Below are 12,759 nucleotides of genomic sequence, written 5' to 3'. Positions count from 1 at the left end.
CCTACTATCTTATTAGCAATTAAGTACAAAACAAAAAATAAGTATACCGACAAATGAATCGAAGATGTAGCGTAGGTCAGTTCTTCCAAACGACGTAACTTTGCACTGAAGATAAGTCGCTTGCAGAATAGTTACTTGTGATCAGAAAGTTCTATTCTAGTCTCTGTCTTCGAGTCTGAATTTATAGGTGGACTGAGGTTCGGTCGACCGATTCCTCTGTTTGATCGACCGAACCAGCTCCGATCACCCACAGCTGGAATCTGACGCTGGCTCGTAAATTCTGCATTAACTGGCCTTCAATGGTTCGGTCGACCGAACCCTTTTATCGGTCGACCGAACAAGCTTTTACCTTGTTCGTTGAAGTCTGCCAGAATCTTGAATTAATGCGCGATTAATGTTGATTGGATCGGTCGACCGATCCAAAGGTTCGGTCGACCGATCAGCTTATTTCCTTTGCTTGTTGATCGGTGTTGACGAGCTGGCTTTGCTGAGTCATCAAGTTCGATCGACCGATCTTACTATTCGGTCGGCCGATCAAGCTTTGATCGAACTTTGACTTTGATCTGTTCTGAACTGTTTGCTTTCTGTTATGCTCATGTTCGGTCGACTGAACCGCTGGTTCGGTCGACAGATCCAGTCTGACCTGCAACACAGTGTTAGAACAAAAACTTCCTGCAACACAGATGTTAGCACACAGCATAATAATGAATAAAAGACAGCATAATGAGTAATATAAAAGACAGCAATAGAACTGTCTTGATCTCAACTTGGAAACCTTCCCGGTTTCTTTAGTTGGATCAGCGACCCAAAGTTGTTCCCTCCGGGAAAATTCGACCTCACTGTCGCTCCTCCAGTTTGCTTACCTCAACCTACCTGCCAAACTTTGATCCTCCAGATCTAGTTTGGACTTCTCACTCAGCCTTGATCGGCTCCCCAGGACTTTTCCTTTGATCTTCGGTCCTTCAGACCTCTCGATCACACTGCCAAGCTTCGTCTCCCCTCGACCTACTTGGACTTTCACCTGGGTTCCACAATCTGCTAAGATTTCTCCTGCCTAGCCTCCAACTAGGTCTTTCCCGGTTGAGTAAACATTCTGCACACTCAGTAAACTTGTTAGATCATAATAAGACTTAACTTGAACCTTTGACAACATCAAAACTCAGGTTTGATTCTGGTGCATCTTGCGCCAACAGGAATAACCTTACGACGAAGAGGAAGATTGAGGAGAGAGCACCGGAGATCGCCGGAAACAAAAGCGCGAGATCGCCGGGAGTCTGGAGCGCAGGAAGAAGCAGTGAACTCGCACAGACGCAAATGCGGCGAAGAGAGGAGAAAGCGAAGATTTTATAGGGCGGAGCCCGAGAGGCCTCCACCGTTGGATCCAGGTCGTGAGAATCGGAACATGCATCGGGCCCTTGATTTCGAACCACCTTGGTCTCGTAGACTGTGACGCCGCCGCCATACGCTGATGGCAGCAATGCCATGTGGCATTCTGCCACAGGGGAGCATTTAATAAGCGCCTTATCGAGGCGCAGGGCGTGTGCTTGGCCTTAATGACGGAGATTGGTGCAACTTCCGAGGAGATCAGAGGGAGGGTGACGTTGACTGGCGTTTTGGCTACCCCCTTTGATTCCGAGCGGATCGTAGCTGAAGGACGTCGTTCGGCTAAACTGATGGTTCAGTTAGTCGGACTAACCGCCTCCTTCGACTAGACTTGAAGGGGAGGCAAGTGATCCGGCGGTAAGAACAGGGGACCCCCTTTTTTCAAGAGGTCAACGCCACGTGGAGGTCAAAAGGTTAAAAGGATTATCGGAGAAGGGTGGGTTGACCGGCCTACCAGAAAGGGTTGAACCGACCGGACTACCAGAAAAGGGTTGGACGACCCGGCCGATCGGAGTCTAACTAAAAGCAAAGGCACCCCAGCGGGAGTCGGGGTTCCGACGCTCATGTTGAACCAGGTCATATGGCCGAGCGGGTGGCTTTCTCGGCCGAAGGCATAAAATAGCAATACTGCTAATAGTCCACGGAGCACACTACTGGGATTCTCCCGAGCGGACCGATCGGCCGGACGAGATGGAACTGCCGACCGGCCGGACTCTCGGCATGAGGTAAGAAGAGAGGACAAGGGAACATCTTCTGACAGCAGCTATGTTCGACGAGTAAGCCATACGCAGAATCTTATGACAGATGGTTCCGCTCTCCCATCAGAGATGTGCTCGGACTGTAGCAGTATGGTGTCAGGTAAGTTTGTCTGACAAGCTCATGCTGAGGTATGGGCTGGGGACACGTACGCGCTTCGGTATGTGTGCGCGAGCCTCTTCGCAGCTCTATATAAAGAGCCTCACCCTTCATTGGAGGTACGCGTTCTTAGATATTCGAAGCCACCTCTTTGTTGCCCACTTGCCTGACTTGAGCATTGGAGGGTCGTCGCCGGGAACCCCTTCCCTATCCGACTTCTTTGCAGGTTCGCCGGAGCGCCGTACGATCGATCGGAGATCTACGTCAGCAACTAGGAGAGCGCCACGTGCCCAGCGTCTGTTGATTCATCGATTCGGACAGGATCAGCTATCAATCGGGTAGTTGCAACAACTTGTAGCAGCTATGCGACAGTAGTTGCTACATGATATAGCATTTACCCTACAATAGTTGATCCATGTAATAGCAGCTACCCTACAATAACTACTCTACGTTATAGCAGGTACCATACATTAGCTGTTATACATTGTAGCAGCTAGCTGACACGAATTAATATATGATGACTCATCAATTAATATTAATGGAGACCTACCTACTCCAGTTCATTAATCAATCACTTACATAGAATGACCGCTCATACCTGTTATATACCATGACCCGTGAACGCAGGTAAATTTGACTTTGTCAGAAGGGCAACTGTGGGCGCGTGATACTCCTATTCCCAGATTTTATAGCGGCCTTGTTTTCCTATAAAATAATGGTGTCGCAGAGGGATGCTTCTCATTATCACTTTCGTTTCATCACTCTTTTACGAGCCTTCTCACTTTCTTCATCGTTCTTCCTTTTGTGACACTTTTATGAGTAGCATAACTATTACGTCATCTTCCCTACACCACCTTTGTCATTCTTTTCATGGCATCCACTGTCTTTGTCTAAAATATGGTATTATGTCTTCCTCCCAAAACGGAAATGACAAGGCGGTCATATTGTCTTTCGCGGTGTATTATAAGCTTTCATATGGTTGTACGCAGCCAGTTTAGAGTTCAGAAAGAAATATATTTGTCCAAAATATAGTTGTATGCCTTCTATATGTAGGTCCCTTACGGTCGACAAGAATGAGATGAATTGCCCTGCATAATATAAAATAACAAATACCTTTCTTAAACTATTGGGCTTTAAACAATAACATACTTAATCAAAAGAGTAATAAAATTAAAAGAGTACGAGACAAATAATTTTTACTTGGTTTGCAATCAGAGGATTGCTACTCTAAGGAAAGTAAGCTCACTATGAAGATCTCCTTCTCGAACAAAACGTCGAAGGTAGAGAAGCCTCGTACACTAAAATAAATCTCAAAAATTAAGAACACAATGAATTTCGAAGTATAGAAGTGTGTTGTTCGAAATGAAGAAGATCAGTGCTCTATTTATAGCCCACTGGTCAAATTGACCATTTGCTGACGTGGCACAATCCGGGTGCCTAGACCCTCTCCAGGCGCCCCCAGCATGGAAAAACTCATCTTCTAGCCAACTGCTACACAACAGATAAGAGATAAAGTTTTATCCTTCTTTGGGCACCCAGACTCGCTTTGAGTTTCCAGACCATTGCTGACTCAGACAGAAAGCTAATCTGCAATGTCGAGGTGCCCCCTGGGGCACCTTGGTGGTCCAGGTGCTCGAACCATGTTCGGGCTCTTGGACGGTCCGGGCTCTCGGATGATTCGAGCACTCGGACTAGTTGGTCTGGGCACCCGGATTAGTCAACTTTGGTTGATTGGTTCAGCGCCTTGTTACGAACCGTAAGTGCACGGTTATATCGTCAGTAATATAAAAGATATCAAACTCATAAGGATTGTTGATTAAGACTAATTAAGTTCACACGGTGAATTATCTAGACAATTGAAAGATGGTTGCAAAAGATAGAGTAAGAGAAATATTACGGAGAAAGAGAGAGAAGGAGTAAGAGATAATCTTGGAATGGGATGGATGATAGATTCTAGAATTTCAGTTTCGTTATGATACTAGCTAATGTCCCTATGCATTGTTCATCTACCTAACTCCATGCTTATACTTGTGTAGGGATTCTAACTAAAGTCTTATACAACCCCGCGAAAGTCACACCGGAGAGTCTACCCAAGTTCTAATGCTATTAAGTAAAGAAGCAACTCTAGAAAGTCTGATTAATGGGTTACCCTCTGTCACAGGGCCCGCTGGTCATACATTCCTAAAGTTATATAATGTCTTAATGATAGCATTAGAGTATTAACTCCAATTAGAATACCCTAACAAGGATTAGTCTCTATGTTAAGATCTTTTAACTCTAGAAAGTGGGTATATATCAATGCCCTCTGCCACTAAGGGTATATATGTCCGGTTGAATGAGTATACTTTGTCACTAAGGATCCCCCAGTTATCGAATCTAGTAACAACCTTAACATACAGACAAATCCCTTACATCTACATGAATTGACCTCACACATATTTTGTCAATCACATACATAACACAACACACATAGAAAATGACATAAACACATTATTACATAGGAAAATGTCCAAATACATAGTTCATACATCACATCACATCATACTTACTTCCTACATCCTAGATCTAGAGAATCTACTCCATTACAAGGGAATTTACAACCAAAGATGATAAGTAAAGTAAACTATAACTTAATACATGGAGATAGAGAGAAGAGATGCTTATCTTTGAAGCGTAGCATCCTTGGAAGCGCTTCCTTGCTCCGGAGATGGACGGATCGGCGAAGAAGATGAAAAATCTAGGGTTCCCCAAGCCAAAGATTCCCCAAAAGGGAGAAAATGCCCCTTAAATAGGGCTAGGCATGAGCTTTACACAGCCCATGCCACGGCTGTGTGGAATCCACACGACCAAGGTCTGCCTCGGTGACACGGCTGTGTGGAGTCACACAGCCGTGTTTGGCTTAGCCTCTGGATGGGTTGCATGGCTGTGTGGAGTCACACAGCAGTGTTCTTCTTTTCCTCTGTTAAGCCACACAGCCGTGTGAAGTCACACGGTTGTGTGCTGCTTCTGCTCTGGAAAGTCCACACGACTGTGTGAATTCACATGGTTGTGTGAATTCACACGACCATGGTCTTTTTCTCTTCTGGAGTTTCACACGGACGTGTGGATTCACACGGCTAGAGCTTTCTTTGCTATGGGAGAGGACACACGGTCGTGTGGTTTCACACAGCCTGAGCTGATCTTCTCTATGTTCTCTCCAACATGCATCTTTTGCTCTGTTTTCACTCCAAATCACGTCCTATCAATCAAAACAAGCAAAGAGAATATCTCTAAACAGAATAAAATGAAAGTACGACATTATAATGAAATAGGGTATAATAAAGATAGATTATGCTAATGAAATACAAGTAGATGTGCATTAAAATGTGTATAAAAGTGTATATAATCTACACACATCACACCCCCAGACTTAAACTTTTGCTTATCCCAAGCAAAAACTGCATCTAGACTCATGTGGTTAAATAGTGCATCATAATCTCTAGAAAGTCAATCTAATCCTATCAAATGAGCAAGATACACAAGTTGTTTGAGTACAACCTAAGTAATAGTTCTCTGTACTCAGTGCAATAGTGACCTAAATTTGTCAAGTATCAATTCCTAAACCTAGTCAAGTCGTTATAAAACTGTGTTCCTTATGCTTCTGGCAATAGACACTTACTTGCCACAGGCATAATTCATATCTCTAAAATTACACAAGGTTTTAAAAGACTACTCGAAATCAAGAAAATATAATATTTATTTCCCAGTAACCTAACTCGGTCTTAATGGGGTAAATTATTAGTTTCCACTCATGACAACTATTTGTTTTATCCCTTATTCATATGATTTTTTTTTCTTTTTTTCTTTTTTTTTCTTTTAGTGCTTTAAAGGTGTAGCACTAACACAAATGCAAATATATAAATGTAAATATAGGGATTTTGATTTTTCCAAGTGACTTGCCATGATCTGAGATCATCCAGTAACCAAAATGTAATTAAAATGTCACTATAGAAATACAAGTACTAGTCCAAATTCTATATAAATCATGACTATTTTCAGAGTTATCAACCATCAAAATTAGGCATAGTGTATAGAGATCCTAAAACAAGGCTAATATTTAAACTCTTACAGTAAAAACATTGCTCACTTCATGCTAATATAGATAGGAAAAGATATATCACTAAAATATAGATTGGCTACATTAACGACCCCCTAGTGTCGACCTCACGAATATGGAGGGAGGTACATATAGGTACACAGGCATCAGGCGCATGATGGGGTAAATCCCAGGTCGTCAGTTCCTGAGAACCAATAAGTAAATAATAAACCATATGAAATCTAGAACAACGTGCTAGTATTTTATACTAAGGAACAAATAATCATGATGTGATGAATGATATAACTAGCAAAATTTTATTATGCAAAAAGAAATATGCAAAAACTAAGAAATATAACAAAAACTAAACTAAACCCAACACATCCCCCCAGACTTAAACTTTTCATTGTCCCAATGAAAACTAGAAATACAAATATGATGGAGGTTTTTGAAGTTAGAGAAGTTACCAAATGATTAACTCCATGGCTACGCTATATTCTTGGAAATACTCCTCTATTTAATGCTCGCATTCCTCCACAACTTTGAATTTTATAAAAATAAGATAGACAAGAAAAATTAAGCAGAGGATATGAGTTTATTATGAAGAAAGAAATGAAACTAGAAAGACTAAAAACATAAATGAAGACAAGAAAGAAGAATTTGAGTTGCCTCCTAAGAAGCACTTGTTTAAGGTCATTAGCTCGACCCCTTATTAGGCTTATCGAAATTGCGATCTTGCAATAACTTCCTTCCAAAAGGCTATAAAAAGCTCCCTAGAATTAGAACTTAATCAGCAATCATTGTATTCAGCTTTTTAGTAATTCATAAGCTTTCAAAGTGTGTAAGAGCCTTCTCCACCTTCAACGAATGAGTTTTCAGTGAGCTTTAAATTGTCTTTAATTAACAATCATCTTGTTGGGTTTCTCGGGCCGCGAAAACCGCTTTTTCGCGTCGCGGAAACCCAGAAACTCCCTAGCCAACGGATCCGTGCGAAGAGTATAGAACAAAAATTTACATGTACGAATTTACTAACTAGATCTACACTTAGATCTACATGTTTAGAAGGTTACCCTTGTTGCGTAGCCCTTCGCGTTCCCGCTCGTCCAAATGGTGTCGGATCTCGAAGTTGTCAACGTAGACAACTCTCTATATGTATCCACACAAACAACTCAATGGAGAGAGAGCCTTAGAGTGTGCTAGCACTCCAAAGGGTCTTGGCAATGGTAGAGGAGGAGAGGGAGAGGGAGAGGGAGAGCTTGAGGAAGAGGATGAAGTGAATGTGCCTTGAATGAAAAATTCATTCCATCTCCTCACAATAGTGGCCGGCCACTTTCAAAAAGGTGTAACCCCCATTTCCACATTAAGTGCAATTAATGTGGAGCCATTAAAGTGAAGAATTGTAACCTCCATGAGGTGACATCTCACTTAAGTAACCATGATGATGTGGAGCATCATCATTGGTCCACATCTTGCCAACTCACTAATGATGTGGCAAAAAGTCAAGTCAAACTTGACTTTTCTTCTTCCTCTCAAGTCAAGTCAAACTTGACTTAATCTCTCTCATGGTTGATCTAATCCAACCATTTAATTCAAGTCAATTTAATATAATGAATCTAATTCATTTAATTAAATTGATTCAATGAGTCATAATCTAAATTAGACTCATTGAGCACATGAATCAACTTGAGTCCAACTCAATTAGCCCAATTAGGATTACTCTTAATCCAATTTGATTCATCAAATGAATCTAATCCTCTTGGTTCATCATATGAACCTAATCTCCATCTAATTGTCCTTAGTGTGTGACCGTATAGGTTCTTGTAACGTTGGCAATGCCCTAAACCCATTTAGGAGCATAAATAATGAGCGGTATCTAGCAACACATCATTACTACCCAAGTTACAAGAATGTTGAGATCCAACATCACCTTGTGACTACTAATTGTGACTCCTCACAAAATATGACAAGTGTCCTTTTATCCTAGACATCTAGATTGATCAATATGAGACATAGACCGTGTCATCCTCTGATCAATCTAAATCCTGAACTCCAAGTAGACTCACTAAATCAAATGAGCTCAATATCTCATATTGACTCATTTAGGCATGGCCATGCACTTCGTGGTCTCACTCTATCAAGAATACCGATATCTCTCCAATCATATAGGAGGGGTAGATCCCATCTACATCACTCACATCCCTCCGCATAATTTGTTACATACCCAGTAATCGCCTTTATAGTCCACCCAGTTACGGGTGACGTTTGACGAAACCAAAGTACATAACTCCTTATGTAGGGAACCATGGTGACTTCAGGTCTAAGGACTAGTAGTCATACTAATAGCCACATGAGAAAGTATATGACACTCATATAACGATCCATGATACTTTCTCATGGCGGGTCATTTAGTATAGATTCTCTAATGTAAACTCATGTGTCAACTTGATATCTCTATATCCATGACTTGTGATATCAAGTCATCGAGTTGACCTACATGCTAGTCTTATTGCATTAACATTGTCCCTGAATGTTAATACTTGACTAGGAATGATTAAGAGTAGTGTTCCCTATATCATCTCACTATCGGTTCAACTAACCGATTGATATAGGTGAGAACCTTCTACTCAAGGACGCTATTATATTTAGTTTATTTGGCACCAATACAAGTAAGTATAATAACTAAAACAAATGCCTTTTATTTATATAGAATATGATACAACAAGTCCATAATACAATCATCAAATGATTGGCTCTAGGGCTCTAGCTAACAATCTCCCACTAGCACTAGTGTCAATCAATGTAGGCTCTAAGCCCCAATGACCTAGTGTGACCATCATGCTTCCTCTGTGCCAAACCCTTAGTCAAGGGATCTGCGATGTTAGCCTCTGTGGGTACTCTGTAAATCTTCACATCTCCTCTCTCAATAATCTCTCGAATGAGATGGAAGCGCCGTAGTATGTGTTTGGTCCGCTGGTGTGAGCGAGGTTCTTTCGCCTGTGCTATAGCTCCATTGTTGTCACAATAGAGCTCAATAGGGTCAGCAATGCTAGGAACCGCCCCAAGTTCAGTGACGAATTTACGAATCCAAACTGCCTCCTTTGCTGCCTCGATGCGAATATACTCGACCCTGTCGTAGAATCACCTCGTATCTCGAACTCTTCCAGCTCACAGCACCACCATTTATGCAAAACACGAACCCTGACTGCGATCGATAATCATCCTGGTCGGTCTGGAAGCTAGCATCACTGTAACCCTTTACAGCTAGCTCATCATCGCCTCCATATATCAAGAAATATTCTTTAGTTCTTTTTAAGTACTTAAGAATATTCTTGACCGTTATCCAGTGACTTTCACCTGGATCTAACTGGTATCTGCTCATCATGCTCAAAGCATACGACACATCAGGTCGAGTACATAGCATGGCGTACATGATAGATTCTATAGCTGAAGCATAAGGGATCTGATCCATGCGGTCTCTCTCCTCTCTAGAAGAGGGGCCCTGAGTCTTCAAAAGACTCACGCCATGTGACATCGGCAGAAATCCCTTCTTGGAGTTCTACATGGTAAACCGAAGGAGTACCTTGTCAATATATGTACTCTGACTTAGGCCAAACAATCTCTTAGATCTATCTCTATAGATCTGTATCCCTAGAATGCGGGATGCTTCACCTAAGTCCTTCATTGAGATACATGTCCCTAGCCAAGTCTTGACAGATTATAGCAAAGGGATGTCTTTCCCAATGAGCAGTATGTCATCCACATAAAATATGAGGAAAACAACTATGTCCCCTACAACCTTCTTGTAAACACAAGGTACATCTTAATTCTTGATGAAACCAAACTGTTTGATTGCATCATCGAATCGAAGATTCCAACTCCGAGAAGCTTGCTTTAGTCCATAAATGGACCTATGCAGCTTGTATACTCTGCTAGTATGCTTTGAATCTACAAAACTCTCAGGTTGTGTCATGTACACATCCTTGAGTAGGTTTCCATTCAGAAACGCGGTTTTGACATCCATCTACCAGATCTCGTAATCGTGGTAAGCTGTAATAGCAAGCATGATCCGAATGGACTTAAACATCGCTACTTGTGAAAAGGTTTCATCATAGTCAATACCATGAATCTGCTTGAAACCTTTAGCTACCAAGCGACCCTTATAGATAAGTCCTTCCATGTCAGTCTTTCTCTTAAAGACCCACTTACACCCTATGGGTTTTACCCCTTCAGGTGGATCAACCAAAGTCCATACTTGGTCGGTGTACATGGATTCCATTTCGGATCTCATGGCTTCTAGTCATTTATCAGAATTTGGTCTCATCACAGCTTCCTGATAGGTGGTAGGCTCATCCTCGATGAGCACAACGTCATCATGGTCAGACAAGAGAAATGAGTATCTCTCAGGCTGATGACGTACCCTATCAGACCTGCGAAGAGGTATGTCTACTTGAACTGATTGTTGTTCCTCAACTCTTTGAGGAACAACATCATCCACAACACTTTGTGGTTCCAGTTCAACTTCCATCGAGGCTTCAGTGCTAGGATCCGCATCTTGAACTTCTTCAAGATCGAATGTACTCTCACTAGTCTTTCTTGAAACAAAGTCCATTTCTAAAAAGACTCCAGTCTTTGCCACAACTATCTTGTGCTGACTGGGAATGTAGAAGTAATATCCCTTAGTTTCCTTGGAATATCCTATAAAGTAGCACTTGTCGGATTTGGGTCCTAATTTATCTGAGACTTGACGTCTAACGTAGGCCTCACATCCCCAAATCCTCATGAAAGACACTTGGGCATCTCTCCCAGTCCATATCCTATATGGTGTCTTTATCACGACCTTGGATGGAACTCGGTTGAGTATAAAAGCTGTCGTGTCTAGAGCATAGCCCCAAAGGAATGTCGGAAGATCTGTGTGACTCATCATAGATCGTACCATATCTAATAGGGTACGATTCCTCCTTTCGGATATACCATTCCACTGTGGTGTTCCAGGAGAAGTGAGTTGGGATAGAATCACACACTCAGCTAGATAGTCACGAAACTCATGGCTAAGGTATTCTCCACCTCGATCTGATCGAAGTATCTTAATACTCTTGCCAAGCTGGTTCTGTACTTCATTCTTGAATTATTTGAACTTTTCAAAGGATTCAGATTTATGTGTCATCAAGTACACATAACCATATCTACTGAAGTCATCAGTAAATGTGATGAAGTACCTATAACCGCCTCTAGCAGCGACATTGAAAGGGCCACATACATCACTATGTATAAGTCCTAACAAATCAGTCGCTCTTTCGCTGTGCCCACTAAAAGGAGTCTTGGTCATCTTGCCTAGTAGGCATGACTCGCACGTCTCATAAGATTCAAAATCAAATGAGTCCAGCAAACCATCCTTATGGAGCTGGGATAAGCGCTTGTCATTTATATGACCTAAGCGACAGTGCCAGAGATAGGTTTGGTTCAGGTCATTTGACTTGAACCTCTTGATATTTATGTTATAAATAGGGCTTTCAAGATCTAGAATATAGAGTCTGTTTATCAGAGGTGCACTATAATAGAACATATCGTTTAAATAGACGGAACAACATTTGTTCTTTATTGTAAACGAGAAACCTTTCTTGTCCAAACAAGAAACTGATATAATGTTCTTAGTTAATGCAGGCACATAACAACAATCATCTAATTCTAGTACAAGCCCAGAGGGCAGAGATAGATGATAAGTTCCTACAGCAACAGCAGCAACCCGTGCTCCATTGCCTACTCGTAAGTCTATCTCACCCTTCGTCAATTCCCTGCTATTTCTCAGCGCTTGTACATTAGTACAAATGTGCGAAGCACATCCGGTATCTAATACCCACGATGAAGAAATAGAGAGGTTGACTTCTATAACATGTATACCTGAAGTAGAAATCTTATTTCTCTTCTTCTTAAGATCTTCCAGGTATTCTTTAGAGTTCCTCTTCCAATGTCTTGCTTGTCCTTGATATAGGTGACAAAGATGTTCAACCATATCATAAGCACTCATCAACTCATGTTGCTTCTGAAGCTCAGAGTTCATGGTCGCGAGCATAAGACAGGACACATCTAAGGCGTCATCTTGATGTTTCTTATAAGCATCTTTGTCAGCTCGCGTGACAGTGGTAGGAGGTGCCTCCAGAATGGGTTGCTCCAGAACATACAGTTTACGTTCCTGAGTGAGAACTATTCTCAGATTCCTGTATCAGTCCAGGAAATTTGCTCCGTTGAGCTTGTCCTTCTTAAGGACAGAACGCAGAGAGAAGATGTTCGTGTTTGACGTCATGGCAATTCTACAACAGAAAAATGCAGAAAATAAATATCATATTTTTTTTAAATCATTTAATTAGGTCTTTAACTAAATGATGATCCCACTGAATTCTATAATTCATGTGGGACAAGATCCACATCATACTAACCCTTGAGTTAGC

This window comes from Zingiber officinale, chromosome 10A (genome assembly GCF_018446385.1).
Source record: "Zingiber officinale cultivar Zhangliang chromosome 10A, Zo_v1.1, whole genome shotgun sequence".
NCBI classification, from domain to species: Eukaryota; Viridiplantae; Streptophyta; class Magnoliopsida; order Zingiberales; family Zingiberaceae; genus Zingiber; species Zingiber officinale.
This window is presented reverse-complemented; position numbering follows the sequence as displayed.